The 26340-nt window shown below is 38.0% G+C and overlaps 1 protein-coding gene across 3 annotated transcripts in view; it reads right to left on the bottom strand.

Annotated features, from left to right (window-relative positions):
• Positions 1 to 25955, bottom strand: part of LOC139700969 (diacylglycerol kinase eta) — a 329383-nt gene extending 303428 nt beyond the window's left edge. For all 3 annotated transcript variants that reach the window (XM_071599493.1, XM_071599495.1, XM_071599494.1), the window contains exon 1: positions 25366 to 25955. The gene's annotated coding sequence lies outside the window, so the exon portion shown is untranslated. The remainder of the gene's footprint in view (positions 1 to 25365) is intronic.
• Positions 25956 to 26340: the final 385 nt, after the last annotated feature.

Below are 26340 nucleotides of genomic sequence, written 5' to 3'. Positions count from 1 at the left end.
TGGAGATTTGAGGGCAATGTTGGAACGGGTTATGGTAATTTTGGGGGACCACTGATGTTTAGGTTAACTAACAAGGTCCGTCTTCTGCGAATTATACAACCCCAATCGCGTCCCCGAATTCGAAGTTTGATGAAACACGAGATACACGACGGCGCTGAACCAGCAGGATTTGGGTACGGAGCGCCATCCTTCATTCGATTGAAATTAATTCACTCCTATGAATTTTTTTCCCATTTTATCATCATTTGAACTAAAGCAGGCATTTGAAGACTTGAGAAACCATTTTGAAAAGGGGACATTACTTCTAGAATTAGAGAACGAATCGTTCTAGAGAGGGATAACGGCATTGCCTAACACAACTTGAATGAATGATTTTTCGTGCCCTTTAATATATGAACAAGTTGAGTACTTTGGATGGGTCTCAACTATTAGAAATAGCCAATGGCTCATTTTTTTTATCGGTCACTTCTTTTCTCAATCGAAATACGCCCGAATCAAGCGAGCCTAAACATTTTCATGAGACATTTATAGTATGCCATGCCGCTCAGCCTACTGAAGATCGTACGCGACTGCTTCCAGCGATTCGTCCTTTGCCGAAGGAAAACTAATAATAAAATGCTATTGAAGTTCAATAAAAATGCAATTTATTACAGAGAAGGCTCTTCCGAATACGCAAAGAATTTTTGGTCCAAGAATGTTAATAATGTTACTAAAAAATACTGATATACTAACTTGTAAACGCTCTAAAAATATCACTCTAATCGCCAATTTCCAGATTGGCAGAGTCATGGAATGACTGGATATACCTATAAATGTGTTTATGAAATTATGCATAGTTCGAATCCTAATAATCTATATTTAATTAATAAAAAAACTATTTTCATGATGTGAATAACAATTAATTAGTGCTTAAATTATGTCCTAAAATGATTTTTACATGCTTGGGAAGTTGGAAAGATCTAAATTTCAGATTGGGTGTCCTTGTGGTAGGTGGAACAACTACCTGTTTCCGTGGTACAGAGAGGAAGAAAGTTTTCCAAAGGGAATAAAAATTACACTTTTAATGCATTTACTCCACTAAAATAACACTTACTCTTTCATTTTATTGAAGGAATCAAATCATACAATGGTTAATAACTCACTTCGTTCTCATTGAAATACGATATTTCTAGTACTAAGGATTTTAATACCGATTAAAATTGGCAAACTAAATAGAAGTCGCATATGGCAATAACTATTTAACAGGTTCAGGCGAGATGCAGTGGAAGTTCGTCGTTACGAGAAAAACAAATTTGCATTTTTACACAGATTTAATTCGTGGAAAAGTGCAAATTTGTTTTTCCTTTTTAACTATTCAACATAATGGGTGATATATTTTCAAAATGTTAACAAAATGTACCTGACTGCATTCCCTGAAAGCAAAATGTTCCCAGCACATTAGCAGACGATGTTACAACCACATAGAAGGTAGGCCATTGGCCTGGTCCTAGTACATTTTCAAGTGGTCAGCAACTGTTACAATTGAGACCTATAGTATACACATACTTTTCTCTGTGCCACTGAGCAATTCCTTAGCTGCACCCTCGTTTAAAGAAACAACCTAGACTTCTCTTGACGTCCTTCGTTTGTTACCTCCGCAATGCGACTCATGGGACTTGGGGACAGAACTTGACCATGTCCGGTAACCTCCTCTCTCCCCATTTCCACCCGACCCCCCTCCCCAGACGTCTTCTGGGGGAGAGAGGACAGCGTGGGCTGTGTCCACACGAGCGAATCAGACTTCCAAACTAGTCCTATACGAACTTTCCACCATATTGAATAGCTATCCGAGGGTATGGTATCGGACGTGAAGTTCTTACAATATTGAAGCGTCAGCAACGTCCCTTGTTTTGGAAATGGAGAACTCGTATGTCAACGATAACGATCCACAACTGCGTGGAAGAAGAGATAATCAGATGCATTTAGAATTTCCCTTCGATAATAAATGAGATTCCAAAAAACATAACTTTTTAAAAAATATTTCACACAGCTAAATAAGAGAGTATCAAATAAGTTTTGAAATTTTTAAGTCGGGGCTTGAGATCATGAAACATTTGGGATGTGAGTATGGTAATTAACTAAGACTATTAGCTTGATACATGATAACGAGTGTGGTACGGACACTGTTCTCAGTGCCTGAAAGTAAAAAAGCTAAAAATCATTACATGAAGGAAATTATTTGCGACCGGGACCCACAAGAAATTTACGAACGGAAATGTATGTGACAATTTTGATGCGAAGGTTTCCAATTCGAGAACTTATCACTATTATCATTGAAATTATACCTGTCAACGTAAGTTTTGGATGAGGACAGTTTACACAACAATACAACCAAACAACTCCTTCTCTATACTAAGAAAACACAGCCGCACATCCGACACTACAATATGACCCTCTTCAATTCTGCATACTTCCACCAATCAAATTTTTCTGCACCCATCTTTTCTGTTTCCTTCTCCCAACAATGTCCTCTCCTCCGCGACCATACCTAGCACTTCCTGGTTATTTTTCCTTTCTGCTAACTTCACCTGTTCCATCTTTCTCCACACCGACATTACAAGAGCCTCTAATTAACGCCTATCATCTAGCTTCATTGACCATCTTTCCGCGCCGGACAAAACCACGTTCCATATCAAAGTTTTGACTAACCGTTTCCTAACATACTTACCCAACGCTCCCATTAAATTCATTCCTCCTTGTAAAAGGTTGCCTGCATAACGCAACTCATATGCCCCTACTACTTTGACTATTTTGGTCCACAACACTTTAAAGATAAGTGTTGCCCCTGCTCTAGTTTATGAACCCTTTTTTTGGTATCGAATTTATCTTTATGCGAGGACTTTATGGAATTCAAAATCTTCATCTTATAGGAAAGAAAATGCGAAAAGAGACGGAGAAAATACGCAGTCAATATCGAGTCATTATAAGGATCACTTCAATAAACAAGAGCGTAGAATCGGCTTCACTCTGGAATAACCGAAACATCTGTAAACGACATCCACCAAAATTTATAGTACACATTTTTTTGATATATACTGCCATTATTGATTGCATTTCGTAGTTACAGTTGCTGTAGAGATAGGTATAATTTGACCATGGTTTTCATTTAGCTCAAATATTTACATTTCCTTAGCCTGATCATACAAGCGAAGCTATATAGTAAATATAAAAAAGATCAAACATCTGAGTATTCAGAATCCTAAAATAAACCATTTCAGTCTGGTTGGATTTGTAAAAAGAAAGACAGTGGCATCAATACAGAGTCTAAGATTTCAAAATATTGCAGGCTTAGAAAAAATGGTTAGAATTTGTAATGATAATACAGGATGGAACATATTTATAGGAAATTATGTATGTCGCAATTCATGAGATTTTTGTGAAGGTTAAGAACGTAGGATCGCGGCTTAACCCTGGATCTGAGGAAAATTTGCTATTTTCTCCAGAACCTTTCAAACCTAAATGCGCAATCTTGAATTGCACCTTAAATTTGGGGACAGCTATAATTTGGCTCGCCGAAGGCGCCATGATGAAAGATCTGCCAAAAGAGCCAAGATCTGGACGGAAATGAGCGTGGGCCTAGAGAAAACTAGCTAATGAACGGGAGGAGAGTTAACCTGCGCGATTAATGAGTGGCTAATCGACATTATGTGTAGGATTATCATCATCGGACCTCATTTGCACCATAGCTTCCATAGTGTCTCCTGGCAGTTTTTTTTTATACATTCACCCGGGAATCTACTTTCGCAATTACACTCCTCCCCCAGACTTGGGTAATGTAGTTTTATTATTTTCTGAAACTTATTATACGTTCATTACATTTATGAGACTCATTAGCGTTTTAGCATTCAATGAACTAGTAGCTTTAATGAAATACTACCCCAAAATATTAGGGCCGTTATGACAGAGAAAAAATTGTAAACAGCCCACGATCGACATTATTACTACGATATATAAGTAAATATTACCTAATAATCAACATAGGTTACCTGTACTTATTTTTCATCTTTCGTCAGGGAATAGCATGGAATTTTTATAAGAAAAAAGTCAGAATGATCACTCTACACTTCAAACTATATACAACGTATCTCAAATTATGGATGGCAGTCTCAGGCTGAGTGTAAATTCATTTAAATTTAAAAAATATTATTTCCACAAATTGATGGCCGAAAATATCTAGACACGAAATTAAAAATATTTGACGTGTCGTAAGTTCCATTTTATGAAGTAGTTTTTGATTTCCTAGTGTGGCAACTGTGTAACTTACACGAAGAGAATGCATTCATTAACATGAAGGAGGCAAGAACAAGTAAGAAGTGACGGAGTCATCATGTACGTATAAGATCGTGTCACCTATCATTGCCATGCCACGGAATCCATTGAGAAGAATATGTAGTGGTTCGATTAATTATCGGTTACAAATCACAATAACCACCTTAAAGTGGCAGGCGAGTAACCTGACATTTCAGTAAAATTATTCAATGAAAAAAAATCTTTAGTATTACCACAGAAAAATGAAGCTTTTAATTTTAATTACCATTTACGACTGATATAACTTACGAAAAATCATGCCGTCATGTATTAAGTAGCAGATTAATAAGAAATTTCCCCACAGACGAGATCAGAGAAAAACGGAGTCAGGATTAACCAAGCCACTGCCGAGAGTCCCGCTATTAATGTCAGGAAAAAGAAAACTGCGATTCATTTCGATAGAACCTCAAGGTATTGGAGACGACCCAGAAAATTTTACGATGGTTTACCAATGAGAAAATTTCCCCAAGAAAAAGGAAATTAGAAGAATTCTAACGCATAGTAAAATTAAAAGTAATGGAGTTTCAGGGGATTTTATGAAGTTAACTACCTAAGTTTTCATTATCCCTTCCCTTGACTTAATATTTTTCTTTGATGATGTAAGAAGGACATTTTAAATCACGATTTACCGTAGACTACAATAGAGGAGGATCCCGCATACTATCATATTTCTCGATGAGTCTACAACTATCATAAGTTAAATGTAATTTAGGAACGAATTTACATAAGACGTCAATTTGTAGATGTAGAATTGGCATTTACATTTGTATAAGACGAATTTTCGCGAATATGTTAATAACATTTCCTAGTAAGTATGAAGCGTCGCAATCATCTTAATATCATATTAAATTTCCTGATAGTTGATAGTTTTTTTCCTGAAACTGTTGAACTGACGATGAATTAATGCAAACTGTAAAATAATTAATCAAAGCATAAAGCCAACGAGACACGAACTTTCCGAAGGACATAGTGTAAATAATGAAATGGGGGGATGAGGACACACAATTCACAATAAATGAATAGTAATATCGAAAGGGCAAAGCCCCGGATACGATACATGAAACAGATAGTTAACTGTAGAGGTGAATTGGAATAAAATTAATGCGCAAAGAATTCAGCACAAGAGAGAAGCGACCGGAGAAGTTTGACTGGTCAATCCTAAACGGAGCACTGATGACTACTGATGATGACGCTAAATCAATCTTTGGTGGGTGTTATTTTGAATCATAAATTTTCCGCCATCAGTCAATTTAGGAAGCAAATAAATCACCTCCGTCGCGTAGCAGCCTGGAGTTGAAGAATGACTCACGAATTTATATGCCATGACTGGAACGTTCCATTAAGATTAAATCTCCTTCGCATATTATTATATTTCGATAAATCTACGCGTGGAACCGGAAGCGTGCCCGTCAAAAAATCACACGCCTGACGTGTGCTGGAATTGATGACTCAAACAGAAACTTAAATGATAAACGCCGAAGTCATTGCCTTCTTGAAGAAAAGGAGACAGCTTCGAAAACGCATTCGATCTATTTCTGAGAACTTGTCTTCGTAAGGGGTCTCACCGTCTTGTTACCTCGGGAATCCGGGCACACGAGGTAAAATTTTGCGACTGAAGATGAACCTCCCTCGCTCGACCCAATTGGGACCAAATTAATCGCGTAAAACTCCATTAATTACGAATGTCCTTTCCGGAGGGGGACTGAAATATTAGTCGGCCTAATTGACCTTTATGAGCCTCCCTCCGTCGTTTTGATGACATTTTTATTCCCTCTCGGGAAGGTCCTGGCCGCAAGAAAAGAATTTCTATTTTCAATCCTTTGTGATTTCCCCAGGATAGGAGGGCCAAATCATTTTTCCACGTGTGCAAAGGGTTCAAAGCAGCGTTGAGTTACCTCCGCAAGAATTTCCGATAAATGTCTTCAGCGATGAATTTAAAACTTGAGAGGGACAGGACTGGCTGGACTCTCAAATCCCGATTTAAAAAAATGAATCGTGGAGTCTGAAGGACTGCGTGCCTTTTTTGAAACGAACTTAAATCCGGGATACTTTTTGACTTTACGATTCTTCTGCAAATAAGAATGCATATTCAAAAGAATGATGACCTCTTCAAATGAATAAATGGAAGTTAGCCACGTTTATGCTCGTTTAAGTAAATGTCACAACTGACTTTGAAGAGACGCTCACAACCTATTTTGACACAGAACATGGTCTCAAAAAACTGTCATTTTAAAACTCATTTTTCAAACTTATTTTTCATTTTTACTTGAGAATAACAGTTATCTTCCAAAATCAAGGTCTTATAAAGTCAATAAATTGTGTAGAAAAATTCTGAGCGAACTGTTCATCTAACACTTTAAACTCGCTATTAAGAGAATTCTAAATAAATACCATGTTCCTACAGGGGAATTTCTTGGAGGCGATTACGACATGCTAACAGTGCCAATGCATGACTATTAACTCGTCTGGGAGGTCTTAATTTGTAAAGGATGCCTTTACCATCATGGCAACTACCTTTAGAGCACTGCTGTAAGGAAAAAATTTTTAAAATACTTTTTCATTAAGTCGCGATGCTAAATAGATATGAAATGCTATCGTGAACTCATAAAATAGATTTACTACTTTATGAAATGAGATACTTTGCATCAGAAACGCCAAAGAAGCATTCAACTTACTGTGTACCCCACAAATGGTTGAAAAAGCTTAAGCCGATTCATACCTTCGTGCCATTTTTACTTCAATTACGCACCACAGCAAAAGTTAAAAATAAAATTATTTCACGAAGATTTTTTTTCAAATATTTTTTCCGCAAATATTTTGCACCCTTTCTCGGATGCTTTCCCATCAAGTGGAACCTCCGTTCTCTCGTCCCCCATCCCCTTTTAGGCAGTTTGAACTGAGTAACACTCTCGGCGAGCGGAGCGAACACTATGAAAAACAAATTTAATTACTCCAGGGAGGAATGGAACGGGCTTGCTCCGGCATGGAACGTTCACAAATTTGAGCAGAAGAGCACGAAGAGACGATGAATGGTGACAGTGTTTTCAAATGGCAATTAAAATACAAATTTTCCCCGTGCATGTCGGCACATGGTGTATCAAGCACAACCCGAGTATAGCAGGTTTCACCCTCTAACGCCTCTTCTCCCAATCATCGATAATTCAATAAAAACTTCACAATCCAAAGTTACATGTCCGACGCATTGGCGTGATGAATGGTATTCCCTGCATGATTAAGAACTTGTAAATGATTTCGCTTCAACATTCCTACATTTCAAATGGAAAAACAACCTGATTTTTCCGCAGATTCCTTCATTTTGCATGACCACAGCGACATAATGAAGCTACATATCGGGGATTTCATCGAGTAAGAGGAATTTTCCTTTTAAGGATAGGCTCATGAACCCGGACTTTACCTACTTTCCCGGAACTACCCTGCCTGGGACGGCTAACTTACTTCCGAGCCCCAAATAAAAAAGGGTTTAAAATCATTCTTATAGTGTTCGGTACGGCAGCGCCCAACTTCCCTGTTCTCTTTTTCCCAAAACTGGGTCAGGTAAAGTCATGCTACATATTGTGTTGCAGTGACTGCAGCTCAGAAAATCGTTTAGCAATAATTATCATTTCCCTCCTTTTTATCTGATGCAAAAAGGTCTAAATATTTCTCGCCAATAAAGTAAACATGGGTATAGAATTAATAGATATAAGAAATGAATATTTGTCCAAGGAAGCAAAAGTGGCAGCACATAATAAAATTTCAAGCATGCCGTAAACGGAAAATAGAGTTCGCAGATATCAGTAGACATGCTTGAGCAAATATTTCAATTGTACGCTTATGCATTTTGTGACTTTGTGGAAAAATAATAATCTTTGAATGTGGCCAGTATCAAGATCACCCGCAATAGTCACATTGGAGGATATGACAGTAACTAGACCATGATGTTAGGACCTACTATATGCGTTTTTTGAATCGACGTTGAGTGACATATTTGACCAAAAGAAGTATTACGTAGGTACTTCCAGAAATTTTTACATTTTATCTTATTGCTCATATAGAGGACAACGGGCTGCTTTCGTGGATGGAGTCATGTGCATCAAAAAAACTAACTTATTTAATAAGGCGGGGACCATATCAGCAAAAAATATTATAATTATTTTGAACGCTAGAGTTAACTTCGAGGCGGATCAGAATTTAATTTTCATCGAGGGAAAATAAAAAAAATGATGCAGCTGTAATATTAAAATAAAATTTACATGGACGTAAGCTCGCAAACCACCCCCCCCCCCCCCCGTTTTTTCAACGAACGAGCTGCCACCGCTTCTCATAATACCTGTCAAAACCCCGTTTCGCCAATAAAGAGCTGACATTTTTTAAATGAATGACTTCAGCTACAGATGTGTCGGAATCTCCATTGCTTCCCTCGTCACAACGTGGGCATACGCGACGGGAGGAGCAATGGCCTCCACGAGGAATTAATTTCCCCGAGAGATTTTTGAGATAAATTAGTTGGGTTAAAAAGAAAGCCTCCACTCCCGAAAAGTTTCCTTATTTTTTTGTCTTAAAAAGACGGCCTGAATATTACAGCATGGGTTACTTTTTTTTAAACCTCACGACATACAGATGGACTCAAAGTAAAAGAAAGCGGGTTTTCAATCTTTAGAAAATTTCCACTGAACGAAATATCATTATGAGGTTTATTGGAACTTTGAAATGATGACGTGGGAATTTTCGCCGAACACGCTGTCAAAGGATTTACACTTATAGTGCAAGAGAAACGACTAATATCGACACTTTCGCCAGTGACAAATCGGAAAAAACACGTCGTGTTCAAAGCCATGACATTCGAAGTCTAAAGAGGACAGCGCTACACTTAATATTTCACAAAATAGCTTTGTACTTCGGTAGATGCGCTGAAAATAAATTTTATTTTAAGAAACGGAGGGAGCATTCTGTATTTTAATGACTTCGTAAAAGTTTTTCCACTTGAAAAACTATCCCATCAAGGACGATTTATTTATAGTTGTTAGAAGGTTCTTTTGAGACGCGTTATATTTTGAAATATTTAAAAAAAATACCCAATAAATCATGCAACAACTACCAAAATACAAGCATATGAGTGTAAGGGTGTACGTAAACTCCTTGCGTATTTCAAAACCGTTTAAAGCAACTGAAACGGAGCTGGTCATGTTTATAATTTTGCTTGCAGCGAATCCAGGGCTTAGTTCTGCGATCTTTGGGGTCTTATATACCCCACGACTCAAAAAGAGACAATAGTTGATTATTGTCTACCGAATACCTCCATAAAATTATATGATACGCCTCATGGAGAGTTCAAAAAATGGAATTCAGCCTAATTAAAGTGTGAATAAAAACACACAGGTAAGGTTCATGAGACCATGAACAATGGATAAAATTAACCAGGAAATAATTGACAAAACAAATCGCCTCATGCGTGCATAATTCGGCTCAGGTTCGCTAGAATGATGCAACCACCATATTACGCGAGAAATAGTGCAAAATGTAGCTCTGCTCGAATTACGTACGCTCTAAATCCTTACTCAAGGACAAAACTTACTGTGAGCAATAGGCGGAAACAAAGATAACTTCCTTAATTGCAGACCACTTCAAAGGTTATTTCCTCTTCCGGAGGAAACTAGCGCCGCGGCCCTGGACCTTTCCTGATGACGGGGGTGAAACCTCCCTACGGCTTTATCCTTGCGGGAAGAAGAGCAAATATACAATCAGTCATATTGAACTTCAGTAGCCCATGCCTCACGGGTCAAAGACTTCATCGTATACAGCTTGTTTCGAGACGACGCTCGAGCCGTGTGTGCCACTTATATTGTGGCATCCTCACACACGATACGATTCGGAGAAAATAGCTTGGAAGGGCTTGGTTGAGACAGTTCTTATCCTGACTATTTATACATTCATGGATATAAACCTCATACAGGTAATTGTATAAATAATTCTCCCTCAACCTTGTAATTTTATAAATATCCGCTGGAATTAAAGCGCGATGAAAATTTTAATTCCTCGTGTATTTGGAGATTCAAATTTCCGTGATGCCTATACTCCAACTCCTATATACATACTACCTTGATCAAAAAGTTCCCGGAATAACCACCGTGTGGCGCTCCCATCGTTCCGATTTGAGTTCTGTTTTTTTTGTTAAATTGGTACATCTGTTGTTGATATTCCCTTTAAATCTTAGTGTCATAACTTGGCATTTGCAAAAGTTACGGTCGGTTTTCGGTATGTCCATCAGTGCTTCCTGCGATTTTTCCATTACTTCCTCTCGGCTGCTAAAACGCGTTCCCCGTAATGGTTTTTTAACTCGATTGAACAGAAAGAAGTCACAGGGAGCCAAATCAGGTGAATTCGGTGGCTGTTGGATGGTATTTGTTGCATTTTTCGTCAAAAAATTACGAATAATGATAGCACTGTGCGACGGTGCGTTATCATGGTGCAAAATCCACGAGTTTTCTGCCCACATTTCTGGTCTCTTTCGGCGAATTGCTTCACGCAAACGTCTCATAACGCCCAAATAATACTCTTTGTTTACTGTCTGGCCTTCTGGCAAAAATTCATGATGCACTACACCGTTGTAATCCATGAAAACCGTCAGCATTGCCTTCTTTTTTCACTGAAAACGACGTGGTTTTTTTGGTCTCGGCTCATTTGGTGAACGCCATTCACTTGCCTGATGTCTGGATTGCGTGTCGTACTCATAAACCCACGTCTCGTCTCCAGTAATGATCCTTTTGATGAATGTGGGATCGGATTCAGCCTTGCAAATCATGTCTTTTGCGACGTCAACACGGTCTCTTTTTTGCATGAAATTGAGGTCTTTCGGCACCAACTTTGCTGCTACACGACGGAAACCCAAATCATTAACCACAATGTCTTGGGCGGATCCATAGGCAATGTTCAAGTCCTCCGCTATTTCTCTGATGGTTAATTTGCGGTTATTGACCAACATTTCTTTTACTTTATCAATTTTTTCACCGACTTTCGATGTCGATGGTCTGCCACTGCGTTCATCATCTTCGATTGACTCACGACCACTTCTGAACCGCTCGTGCCACTGGTAAACGACCGTTTTTTTTAGAGAATCGTTGCCGAAACACTTTTCCAACATTTCCAACGTCCGTGCGCCACTAAATCCGTTTTTTACGCAAAATTTAATACAAGTTCGTTGTTGCAAATTTAAATCCATTTCTGAAATTGTAAAAAATCGCCAACACACACAGAGATAGATGTACTCTTGGCTACGTAACTTTTGCAAATGTCAAGTTATGACACTAAGATTTAAAGGGAATATCAACAACAGATGTACCAATTTAACAAAAAAAAACAGAACTCAAATCGGAACGATGGGAGCGCCACACGGTGGTTATTCCGGGAACTTTTTGATCAAGGTAGTATACGCGCCTACCCATGTTAACTCGGGTCATATAGGTGTTTCAATTCCCAACATTATCGATTTTTTCTTCCGGAAGGTGAAAATGGCGACATCAACAACAAATGTGTGGTAATATTGTTGATTCCTTTCTCAGTTAAATGTTTAAAGCTCTCTGCTAAAGATCTGCTGCCAGTGAGCCTTTGTGTATCATTTATGGTCAAATAGGTCAAGAGATACATATATTGAGATTAGCTTTCAATATATATCAACGAAAAATAACATGGCACAACATGTTTCAGGATACACCGTCACTTTAACCAAACGAAATCAGGTGAGAACATATTATCTTTCAAGAATATAAGTTACATCTTTAATTAGCACGTGAAAATCTATCTCACCAGACTAATGCATTGTCCTGTATCAACAAATACATTTTAATTCCATACAATACGACTTTATAATCACGATAGCAAGTTATGCAAGCTTCGGATTGATTGCGGCATAAAAATCCGAAGATGAAAATAAGAAAATTGCGTTAAATTCTGCCTCCTCCAACTTCTCGAACGATCGTATTGCGATTTGTTTAGAGCTTATCGCTTTGAGTCATCATTATTTGACGCGAGTCGCACGGAAATGCGGCAAGAGTGCCTTAGCGGAGGATTAGGAGTAGGAGCGCGGCCGTGGCCAACTTCTCGCTCGCATTCGGCCTACTTCGCACGAAGGCACTCAAACATTTGAGGGCATATTCCATTCTACCGTCTATGTGAAGACCCTGGTGCAAAGGCGGGGGAGACCCGAGCCCGTCCATAGCCTGAAGGCAGGCCACGCCCGCCTCATTCGACCTTTCGCCTTCTGCGCGCGAAATATCCGACGGTGGGTATCCCCCTCTCTATTCTAGAGATGTGATCAACGGTGGTCCGCGACTTGGTGCGCTGTAAAGAGAGCATGATTAAAATCGAGATGAATACATTCACTCCAAAAACACGGAGCCTTAGATTAGTATTATCAATAGTGAGTGGTCGTATAACTTCTCAACGAACAACGAATTCTTTTCTCACATTGGGATCACACTTTTTACGCGAAAAATCACGGGATTCCAGAACTAAAGCTTTCTTAAAATAATAATTTCCCAGAGTCGTACCAGATGTCTTTTTTTTGTTTTCATCGCCACCAACGAAGTTGAAATCCATGCATTATTACTCGAAACAAATGAAAAGCATGTCGCTATGTCATGTATTCCATTTTTAAAAAGATAGGCAACGCTTTGAAGTAATGATTTTCTGCAATGCTCAGCTTTTTCAAGAACTATAAATTGAAAAACTTTTACACCTCGCACATCATAAAATGCCACCATAGCGAAGACAATAAGCTATATTTTGCACACTAATGCTCAGGTTAGACGAAGATCATTCACTTTCAAAAGAAGAGTAGGAATTTCTATAAACATGCATGCAGCGTTCATTTTTATCACTTTGAGGATTTGTTTATTATGCAAAATTGAATTTGAAATAATGATCATACGAACTCAAGAGAAATATCATAAGAAAAGAAAACTTAATGACATTTTTCACTTTGAGAGTAGAATTTTATTTCTGATTTTTCCCCTTAGTTCCCTTCCATTGTTAAAAAATGTACGGAAAAAACGCTCAAAAGAATTAAAATAAGAAGTCAATTAGGATAACCTTATTTACCCTCGTATTTGCGTTTTTATATTTATCTGCAACCGTGATTAAATCACCTGAATCATACCGTGAATCGCAATTGCAGCATGATAATTAAAGTCAAATTGAGCTTCATTAACGTTGGCAGGCACATCAAAAAATGTTTTTAGCCATGGATAGTTGTAACTAGCACAAATGAGATGCAGATGAAACTCTTACCATGCTTAACCATAAAAATATTAAAATTTGATAATGCAAATAATATTATTAAAATACATTTGTCAAGGTATTTAAATCAAGCACTGCTCGGTATCATTTCAGCTATATTTTTTTTTCTTAGTGTGAGTGACGACGGAGCAAGCAAAGCGAGGGCAGTCAGGAGGTTGAACCGACATAGGCAACCAAGGGGCACGGCCCCCTAATTAAAAAATAAACCTACAAATCCGTATGAAATTCGGCTTTTATTATATGGCTTACTATTTATTATATGGCTCACATTGGCTTTTATTACATGAAGACTCTTCGGCTCAAAAATCAATACCATAACCACAATGGAGGCCGTTTGATAATGCTTAACCGATCTTACCTAAAAAAGTTTTAATTTATAGATAATCCCAATAAATATGATGCCACATTAATGCCTTGACCTCATCACTGGCCTTGCCTGGCAATGCCTTGACATCATGACTATATATAACAGTACAGTATCAAACTTTAACGTGAAATTATAATCCTGAAAAGCCAATCAAACTGACTTAAGAAATGGAAGAAAGGAGGTGATAGTATATATGATTCACCGCGCAAATAGGATTGAGAGGTTGCAGTGAAATGGAATAAGCACTAATTTTTTAAAGGAACAGCTTATAAAATTCAGCTACGACACTTATTCACAAAGTTACAAAACTCGCAATAAATCGCGACGATGCACTTCTTATTCCTTGCATTTCTAATAGTTGGAGGGATACTCTGAATTAAATAAGACTAAATTCGTAAATCCAAGTAAAAATCAATCACAATCGATGTTTTTTGAATAATTTTTCACAAATATTTTATCAATAGCTAACACAGAGACAAATATAATTTAAAAATCGAAGAGGTTTACATTTGCATTTGTTTGACTTAATGAAAAGGTGTATTTTAATCAAGTATATCACCATTTATAATTTAGCGCACTGTTTCAAAGTAAGCATTGCATTTTTTATCAATCAATAAGGGCAGTGACCTTAAAAATACTCATTACTGAGGAACATGCATAGGGATGAATGACTTTTGTCATCTCGGAAGGTCGTATATTATTACAGAAAATCGTTAGTGCTGAAATTAGCTGCATGCAGTAAGCTGATATATATATAGTTATGAACATCAGTGGCATAGCCAGAAATGACTGGGATAAATAACAAAAATGCGAGAAATTACTTTTGAATGTCATCGGTATTTGCCTCTTCGTATCTACGCCACTGAATCGCCTGCTTATACAGAACAACTCGAAACAAACCTTATTGCTCACGAATTCAAAATTTCAGAAATTAAAAAAAACATTTGGATTATTTAAATACGACTAAAAATCGGTCAAAAACCATTGTTACACTTCCTGGCCTAAATGGTGAGTGTGAAATACTTGCGACTTGAGAGATAAGAATAGTCATCTGATCCGTATGACAAGTTGCCTATCATGATAGGAGAAATTTGTATTTCCCGCAGTTTTACTTACTTTGTATCTGGCCGTCCTATAATTAGTTATTCAACGCTCAATTAAATATAATAAATTAACTTTCGAATTGATCGATAAAAATATTCTGCATCTTTTTCGACAGCAGCAAAAGAAGAAGCCTTGTCTTGAACATAACATATGGTAAAGCTCTGTCTTTGAAAATAACATATGGAATATTTACAATTATTGCTGATAATTATCAAGGTTAATGTTTTTAAGTCACCGTTTTCTAATTCTAACCGTTATCGCCTGATATTTTCTTATTCCGAAAGCATGTTTTTTCTGTTTACGTGACCAATGTCTAAACATTGGAATAGGAAATACTCCTTGGCGAAATGTATATACAAAGCCTAATTTTCATTGGGCAGTAACAGAAAAAATAGAATATCATATATATTCTCACAGTGCTTGACTTTTAACCTGGGATATGAATGGCCTTCTAAAAGGCATAGCTTTTTGTATAATTGAACAGTTAGCCTTACAACGTTGCATGCTGTACACATTGCGTGTATCCCCTTTATGCCTCCTCTAACATATCATACTCTCCCTAACTTACTCCCACTTACCTAATATATACTCTATAACAGACCTCATCCTAGTCTCTCCCTGTTCCCTCTTATCCACATCTCATCTTGCTCGAGTTACACTGACAATCTAAGGAGCATATATTCGAAGATAAGTACGAGGTATGGTGTATGCTCGTTTATGGTTTTAAGTAATGGGCGGAAAATTTCAACGTTGATTCCCCTTTTCAATTAACTCTGTTCTTTCCTTAGCAACGCTCAAAATTTAAATTTTAATAATGCTTCAGTAAATATGGATTCTAGGCTAAAAAATACATTTACAAATTATCGTTAAGCAATTACTTTGACAATTTAGCGGAGCAAAAAGGCAAATTTGCGCGCCAAAATTTCACCATTACTCATCAAAGCTGATATTCCTCAGGCTAAGGAAAGGAAGCAATCATAAAAGACTTTATCCTAGTTGAGCATCTGGGGGAAGTTTTCTAGACAGGAAGCGGATCATCCGCGATTGGAGAAGCTAGGAGATAGGAAATGTAATAACCCTAACGAAAACAGATTTCTATCACGAAACAACTATTGCCTGAGCATAAAATGAAAGCAGACATCAGGAAACGATTCAAAGGGCTCAAATAAACACGGAGTTTAATTTTCTACAGCTTTGAGAAAACTGGAAGTGATGAAAAAGTAGTGCTACAGAAGAAGGTCTATACATTAATAGGTAAGGTGAAAGACTACTAAATGTGAGCGAAAAGTGGATGGCACTAAGATGGAGTAGGTTGGCATTAATACTGAGGTACATTATATAATGATAAACCGCAATGTAAGGACTTTAAGTTACTGAAGAGAATTGGCTATCAGTTAAAAGGATTAGAAGATGTCATCACAAGAAACAGAAGAAATAATGAGAATTGGGTAGCTTGAGCAACTGTCAGTAAACTCAGATGAAAATCTTTTACCCATGAGAAAGAAAACAATATTTAGCTTTATATCAAGGTAAAAAATAACTTTTTACACGACGTTTCAGTAATTATTTCACTGTCATATTATAAAAAAAAATCAAAACTGGAAGAATTTTATGTGGCTGCGACTTTTAAATTCATTAATTATAAATCAAAATATGCAAACTGGATGCAAAATATAAAAAAATAATTCTTAAACATAAAGAAATGGGATTTAACTTACACTGTTGGTTTGGAAATTTAGACAATGAATATGGATTGGCAAATAAAATTAACTGTTTTTTTAACACTTCGAAATCAGCTAAAAATAGCCGTCAGTCATCCTTTTAAAACGACCACAAAAATTTATAACACCCCAAAACATTTCACAGGTAATTGAGAACAGCGGTTTTTCGGTGATAACAGGTCAAACCACGCTATCGTTTATTTTAAAGCTTCATGAACAGGTGAACATGAGGAGATGATTTTCGCAATAAGTACTTGTTCAACAACTTATATGATGTCTATAGGTGAGAGATCGCTGGTTTGTTTGTGAATACGAAGAAACTTTTCTCGTGCTCACATTAACCGATTCGTGATGATGGAATCCTGCTACAGATTATCATGTTCTCTCTAAAATGTCGCAAACCATTGCTTTACAATTTTAACTGAATTTTTAAGAGTTTTAATGACAAAATAGCATTAGAACTAAAGTCAAACCTATTTTGAATATGAATAGAAAACTCTCGGTAGGTTAAAAAATGCCGTAGCAAATTAGCGGTTAAATATTGAAAAAAAATTATTTAATACGTTTTTCCTCTGCTTTACGACATTCAGTTTATGAGGGGACCATATGATGTACAAACCCTTGCGAGGTGCGGAGCAGAATCACATCTGAGGAAGTTAAAAGATAGAAGAAACGTAAAAAAGAGTAATCATAATATTACAATCAATTATTCAAATTTCAAGAAACCCTCACAAATAAGAAATCCATTTACGCAAGTTACCTCTTTATTACGCACAACGACGATATCTCCGTCCTTAAGTATTCATGAGAGAGTTCGGTTAATATGAATTTCGTCAGAGCAAACCTCTGGAAAATGTCGGTCAGCAAGAATATCCTAAAAATACTAACAAATATCATTTACACGCAGGAATGAAGTTAAATGGAGTAACTACGGTAGAGTTTTCTTAACACGATTAGTTTCATTATAAACAAGAGAACTTGCCACTTTCTATTCCTGATGATACTATTGTATTATACGAGATTTATGAGGTCTTATTGAGTTTTAATGCAAATGATTCCAATTCTTTCTAAAGAGAACAGGATTTCTTTAGGAATGGGCATTTATCAAATGATTATTTTTATACGAATAATACAAACCTTGAGTTTTCCTATTTCTAATACTAATGTTACTAACTAGTTACAGTTGCACTCTCATAACATACGACATTGTGAAGATCATTCCATTCTGATACATGTACGATTACTTCCTCATTCCTGAAAATTTGCTAATTGTTTTTATAATGACGCCTGAAGAGTACTTCGGGTAAGCACTTGCTAATGTCTCACCATCAAGGGAGGCGTAATGCGACGGCAAAAAAAGAAGCTCGTTACTGGCACAACAATCAGCGATGAAACTGTGACTCCTCTCCCGAGTTATCAAATCCATGTATCGTACATGGTTAGTACTAAAACTCCCAAGGACCCTGCGAAAAGTAGTCATTCTGTGCAAGATTCCTATCCCGCAAAATAAATGTTGCAACCCAACATGGCGGATAATATTAGGGCTTCCACAAATAGCTGATCGATAAGCTGGCACTATGGAACAGCTTGGAGTATATAAAGACAAAAAAATGCATATAGATATGTACCCATAAATCTATCTAGTATACGGCACCCAAAAGCGTAGGGCCCGCGGAAAATGAAAGTGGATGGCAGATGAGATAACCCATAATATGGAAAACGCGGCATGCAACAGAGCTTCCCACCCTTCTGCCGGGTCGATCGGAAGGAGCGAGATGGGTGGAGGCTGTGGGGTCGTTGGGGCGGGGAGGAATACGCGAAACCGCGGGAAATCTCGCTAATTCCCGCGCCCGCAAAGTGTTCCCGCCAGAAATGGAGACGGCGATCCGATTCCCTCCCCCGACGATGCACCTCCATCCCTTATTTCCTTCCCCACTACTCTGACCCGGTTCCAAGCTACATCTACAACACTTTACAAATCGTCGCGAGGGAGTAGTGCAGGGAGTGTCAGGTCCCTGGCAATTTGGATATTTGCTGATCATTTACGTTCCCAATCATTTTCACTAACGGGTAGTTTGAATCGTCGAAAATAATTTTGTTTACTTTCGCTCCGGTAGGGATTATTGCGAGGAATATTCCTGGTATCAATCTGAATGTGAATATGGAAGAGAGTGGACAAGGTAAAAATGGAAATAAAGGAAAACAAACGAAGTACTAGGCAAGGTGGGGGAGGAGGGAGGATTGATGGGAGAGATCCAGAGGAGGTAGGAAAGGTGGCTGCAGAGCATTTTGATTGTCGACGGAATGCTGAAGTCCGTGATAGATGGGAGAAGGTTAAGGAAGCGAGGAAGGGGCAGGAGATAGGGATGTTGGACGGAATGAAGGGAGAGAAGGTTTTTGCTAGAAGAGTCAAAAATATGTAGCTGTATTCAATCTGTGTCCATCCTGAATCTAGTTTAAATAGTGAATTACAAATTATAAAAATAATATCGACCTATACTAGGCAAAGTGAGGCAGGAGAAAAGGTTATTGGCAGATCGGGCTTAGTACTGGGTGAACTCTATGTAAAATTCTACCTAACCGACCTTCGCGTTGATTACTATGTTTATGGTTTATATACAATTTATGTCATGAATGTGACCTTCATACTTTCAGTGGCTTCCAACAATTTCTTTCCGATAACTGTGCAACGATTTTTGCTCGTTAATGACGCGTTTTCACGACAAGAGAATATTTTCCGAAATTTGAGTACCTTGAGTGGTTGGGTAAGTTCATGGGCGTAAGATCGCAAGTGTTCGATGTGTATTCAAGAAAAGGCCTGACCAATTCGAAATAACACCTCTCCTCAACTTTATCATTTGGATATGCAATAATGCTCCCAGGTGGCTTCCCACGATCATCGAGAGTGACACAACCCGGAAATCCGAGGAACATTAGGGACCCGAGGGGAAACGGAATTGTGCGTATTGGGAGGAAGATGAGTGAAGCGGAAATAAAAAAATATAGCATGCGACGCCAACACGTCGAGTGCCTGATGTATCAACGGAGCGAAGGTTGGGTGGAATCGGATGGCAAAGAGCTTTGAGTGTGTCCTCGCCATTGCTGAAGGGGCATACGAATTTCCTGCCTCCGGAGAATAAGTGAAAGGGGTATAAATAAACACGAAACCACTCACATCGCTTTAGCAAGGGCCTCCATTTTTGCCCAAAGTGAAGGAGACTGATGAGAGAGCCCCTATCTTCCAGAAAATTCCCTCCCGGCCAAAAAAAAAGCCCGATATCCGAATGAAATTGATGGTTTTCTGGAGTCACTTTGTGGAAATGTACTATGTTTCATTTGATGAATCGCTTTTATTTGGACCTGACCAAAGGATGGACGTGATTAATGTTGGGTCGCGAGCTCCTACGGGCTGAACAATGTGAAAATTAGAATGGGAACTTCTCTCCTGGCCATCTCCAATGTAAACTCGTGGATTTAATTTTCCGAATCACTTCGACCTTGTTTCTGTGGTGCTTAACTACCGCCAGTTCGCTCTCAGCCCACAGAAAAGGGGGATCTCACTTTGTACCCGGAACGCCCGTATCTCATTAGGGCCAAAGGGATTCCTACTCTAATTTTAAATCTGGACGTAATTCTACATTTTATAATTATGCAGCAAGGCAAGGAAAACCGATTCATTTTCAGAATGTTTGCGGGTAAATTTTTCCATTTAAATCTTACTGTTTGAATATTATCCTTATATTTTAAGACCTATACAACGATAAATTTTGCAGCGCATGCAGAAGACTGTTTGGGACACAAAGAAGCAATAAATCAGTTTGATTACGGCGTGCTCTTATACCCAGCTGCGCCTGAGGCCCAGATACAAAAGCGTATTCGACATCAGCAATTTCCAAATTTTCGTCTTATAGTCCCTAGATAACATGAGTGGTCCAAAATAATATTAAATAATTTGTTATCATAAAAGAAAATACTTATAGACGGGGAGTTAGAAAAATAACCCTGATATCATATCACCTCTACACCAACTCTAACTTAAAAAATCTCATAACCATTTCGATGGCTAAATAAAATAAATAACAGAACACACCCGGCATTATATTTAGAATTAAAATTTCAGAATTTTACGTAACCTGGTAAGTGCATATGCTTATTCCATATTAGCCTAAATACTTATCTCATGTTTAAACATTTAGGAAGTTAACAACCCGGTATACTGGCAATTCCATTGGTATTTACCTGAAGTATTGAGTATACATTGAATAAGATAGCTCGAAGGGAAACGACCTGAGAATATGGCAGTTCGTTGCAACCGACACCTGACGTATAAGGATGTATTATGTGAAACTGATTTTCACTAAAGAATTTTGTTTAATTAAGTCTATGGTACAAACAATGAACATTTCTAAAATAATAACTCTACAATGCTTTTTAGAAATACTTTATAACTGAAATATGTGCATTTCATTTGCTCTTACGGAGAATATAGTATACAGTAAATTTCATCATTTACAATCAAATTACCCTTTCAATGGGGTACTTAATCTAATGTAGAAACATAACCTGTCAATTATCGTCAAGAGTCGGATATCATATTTAATATACAGGTTTGGTAACGCCAAATTTCTAACCAGTTTCATTTTTTTCCGTCCGGACTGCAACATCAACAGAGAGGCATGCGTCATATATATATGACGCATGTAATCAATTTCGACCAAATTTGGATACCTTCTCATATCTATATTTTGAGAACATTTTGAGAACATAGGAAGAGCATATCAAATAAAAGGAACATATGAACAGAATAAACATCCTGGGCGTACCTAATACATTTCTAATACCGCCGGATCGAGTCTCAACCTCTACATGTTTGCCCCGGGAGAAGTATTTCTGGAGGCTCTAATTACGGTAGTTATTCAAGCCATTCCATGGCGCTCATATTCCAAAATCATTCCACAGTATTTTTTTTTCTTAGGGGTAAGCATGCTACCTATCGATTATTTTCATGCTGGCTACCCATCTATATACTGATTCAAACACGCATTTCCTGAACGCATGGTTAGGTAGCTAGTATTATTTCTTCTCATACCGAGGTCATGTCACAAATCCCGGGGACCACGAATTTTTTTCTTCCGCGTCATGAGGGTACTTGAAGTTTGGTGCTCAGTGCGTAGGCTGGAGTAATATTGTTGGAGTCTTTGATTGAAGGTCCTTGGTGCCTTATGCTTGGAATGGGTAAAAGCTGACGCTGAGTTTACCAACATACTCGCACTTCCTAATCTCCTTAAACAGTAAACACTAACCATATCACTAACTGTAATGTCACAAATTATGGCAGACATAGGTCGCCTCCTAAAATCATTGATACTCCAACAAATTTTCTTTTGTACGAATATTAATATTAATATCATCCCCGCTGTATTTTGGAATAAAAATCCAACGCGAATTATTCCTGGAGGAATAACGAAATGTACATACATTTCATATCTATTTCAATTTTGCATAGAGTAGCCGAGATCTGTGTTTCACATAAAATCAATATTTTGGTTTGCACGCGTTGGAAGTACCCACGAGGATTACAAATAACCTAGAAAATGCAATATGCTTCGTTTGTTTATTTCATAAAATAAGTCAGGTTAAATTCACTTCAAAATATGATTCATGGTATAACAATTAAAAAATTACTGCCGACTAATTCAAAAAATATCTCGAATAATAAACAAGTTTAAATGTAGAACCAAATGTATGTAGATGTAGAATGTATGACCAAAAATGTAGAACCTTAATCTACAGAGGCACCTTAATGTCCAATGCACACGAATAAAATTCTAGGAAAACCAACAATTTTTCTGAAAACGCTAAGATAAATAAGAGCAGCTGCAAAACTTGCACTGAAGGGGTAGGAAAGAAAACTTTTCTCTCCTACCGCGAAACGTGAGATAGTGCCATCAATTCGAAGATTATAAGGAAGTTCCAGAAACAATTGGCCGAACCCTTCTCTTCGCTAGACGGTGGAGAAATCCACTTTGAATTTCCAGCCCTTCCTAAAAGGAATGAACGATTTCCAGAAAATTCGCGTCCCCTCGTCAGATCAAAACGGATGGGTGAATATTTCATCATCCGCCAATTGGTTAGTCGCAAATAAAAATGCAGAAGAAAAGAAATCAGTCAAACCGGCCAAAGACAAACGTTCACAAAATTATTTATATTAATTCAATCAACCGCGAAATTACACTAAGGTCAGTAAAATCCGAATTTTGACTAAAAAGTGAAAATATTGTCACTCATTAACAGTTAATGATAATCATTGAAAAATGAAGAAAGGTCGAGAAATGTTAAAACTTGAATCAAAACGTAAGATGGGAGCCATAATTGAGAAAAAAATGTGAAAAAAAGTATTACTTAAAGTTTCAAATAAAATATTTTACTAATGAACGATTCTATAATATCAACTCACGCGGAATTTCGTTGCTGGAAACTCAATTAATGTAACTTACTTAAAAAACTAACGAAATATAATGTATTTTCTTGGTGATATTTATTACTTACAGATACTTTGAAAGCATAAAAATCAAGCATGGTAATATCAAAGAAATCAAATTTACAATAATTCAACTCTCTCATAATCTATAATAATATACCTGTATGTGAGCTTCACGGAAAAAGTTGGCGGTAAATGAGATGAAAGACATTATAGACGAAAAATACCATTAATATCTTTATATTAACCATTTTTCAATGTGTATATATGTGCATATAATTGCAAGTTAACATATGTGTGCATGTATCTATATATGTTTGTATAAGTATATATATACATCAGATTCGATAAACAACTGGACACACTATTAATGTTAATACCAACAGATAGAGTGCAAAGGGTAAGATTTATATTGCGTTCATGAGAAATAGTTAATTTGCATAAGATATTTCCACCAAATTACTCTCAGAACCCAGCACTTTTGATACACAAGAATGTTTATAAAGCGATCATTAATAGATAACATAAAACTACCCCGCGTCTTTGACCTCTTAAATAGTTGTCACATACATTACAATTTAGTTACGGATAACTCGATTATCGTAAAATACTTTGAAGTAGGAGCGATAAAAATATATCCTTGCCTCCCTTGTCAAATACCAGACAGATTCCAAATTATTCCGTAGTATACTAAGACGTAATGCAACGGAATATAGTCGTACGCAGAGTAAGATATAAACACAGATTAAAATGTAATTAATATAGATACGCGCAAAAATATTTTTTTCCAAATATATGACTATAAATGATGTGATGTAGTTTTATCAATAATTAATATTGACTGCAAGGAAACAAAAGAAATATTTTTAAATTGCATATTAAATCATCTTATCTTATCTTTCTTCATCTTATCTTTCGATATATTATTAATATATGAATGATTTTTTTGCCAAGGTGCAATCAGAGTAAATGTATCATCAAATGAGAACAAAATAATGAATGCAAATCTTCGTGTCCCAGAAAATGACAGAGATATGGAAAAATTTATTTTCGCCAAACATTAATGATACTATAATGATTAAAATAATGCACTTATAATTCTTGGAAGCAAGAGAAAACATGGATTTTAAGCTTGAGATTTTCCTACCGGTGAATTCCTCATAGGAGAAATATTTTCAGCATAAAACAGACCATCAATTTTGGGTGAACAGGCATTTAATAGAACTCTGTCATACATTAATAAGAGCCGATATTACGATAATGAAAACAGAAAACATTAGTGCTATGCTATCAGTAATGCCATTTTAGATTGACATGGTACGAAAAGCAAAAGCACAACAAAGGACGAAGGCACAACATTAAGAATAGAGAGGTAAATGATTCAGGACGGGGGTCTTTTCCATAAATATATTTCAGGAATTAAATGGCACGTATGATCCATTGCAAAAAATATTTCAGGAGTATGTCTAATGGAACTTCATTGAAAAGAGAGCGAAGACGAACTAGAAGAACAACACGAAGAAGAAGCAGAAACGATTTACAGAATAAAACAATTCAAATACATGCTAGATTATCGGGTGTGTAGTGGTAGACATTTTTCTGCAATGATACGGATTAACCTTTTTGTTTTCAAAACAATAATAATATTTTAATTTTACAATTGTACTACCTAAAAATTCTCTAAGACCATCAAACTCATTGAAATAGACAACTATAACTACAACTGACTATCATTTACAACTTAAATAAATCGAATTCTGCAAGCTACAAGCTGCAATTCTGAATCATTACAAAGATACAAGTTCGATCGCGACGGTCATGCTCATGGCGCTGTGCATTTCGGGAAACGTGGGTGCCGTTTCAAAACAACATGGAGAGCGAGCCGTAAAAGAACACACGTCTAAAAAGTGCCGGTCGCGAAAAACTCAAGATGGGGCATGACTCTCTCAAGAAGCAAAGAGACAGACCGGCGCGAGCAAGAACGCGCGCTTTTTTGCCGGGAGGGAATACCATGGTACATGCGGGTCGCTGTTTTTAAACATTGCCCTTACCGCTCAGGAGTGGCAGCAACAGCGGGGGCGGAGGAAGCAACGTGTCTGCGCGGGTCCACCGCGGGACGCGCGTCGCCCATCGTCGCATGGCCCCCGAGGCTCCTCCGCCGACGACATATATAGTGGAAACCCCTTAACTTCCAATACAATCCATCCCTTTCCAAACACCCTCTCACCGAACCCCTTCTCCCTTACAACACAGCCGCCACCCTCCTAAAGCACACACACATTCACACACAAACACACCGCAAGAAAACCCTCCGTTCACCACCCCTTCTTCTACTCTATTATATACCCCGGGTATGTATGTATCTCTCGCCCTCCCTCAGCCTCAGAACCTACACACTCCCACGGTTTCGAAAAAAATCATGCCACACTCCTTCAACCCTTTTTGGAAAACACACGCGCAGACTCTCTCTCACACACACACACATACAAAACTCACCCACAAAACCCTCCCTGAAAACCCCCCTCCGAAGCGTAACGGGAATAAAAACGGCCACCCTGAGGCACACGCCCAGCCCTTGCCTATCGAGCGATAAAAGGTGTACTCGAGCTCCCTGGCCGAGCGATGAACGTCGACTCAGATACGGGAGTACCCGCAAACAAGGCACCTCCCCGAAGCGAACCCTCCCGGCGCCCCCCGACCCTCTCCCGGCTCCCTCTCTCCCCCTCTCGCGCTCTCCCTCCCCAACCCCCCCTCTCCCAATCCATTCCTCCCTCATCGCCCCTCACGTCCCCTCTCCCGTCTCGACCCCTCTCCTCCCTCCCTCCTCTCCGCCGTCATCTCGCCCTCCTTTCTCCCCTCTCCCACGGGCGCGTCCCCCTTCTCCTCCCTCGCCCCCCTCTCTCCTCCCTAGCCCCCCTCACCCGTCGTCCCCGGTCCCACCACCACACCCTTCGCCTCTCGAAACCACTACGAATTGTACGCAAGGGGGTGTGTGTACGACGGATCCTCCCAGAGAGGGAGAGTCG

Source organism: Hetaerina americana, unplaced genomic scaffold (assembly GCF_022747635.1).
Source record: "Hetaerina americana unplaced genomic scaffold, ioHetAmer1.1.p SCAF_11, whole genome shotgun sequence".
NCBI lineage: Eukaryota > Metazoa > Arthropoda > Insecta > Odonata > Calopterygidae > Hetaerina > Hetaerina americana.
The sequence above is the reverse complement of the archived record's forward strand: the minus strand, read 5'-3'. Positions and strand labels throughout refer to the sequence as shown.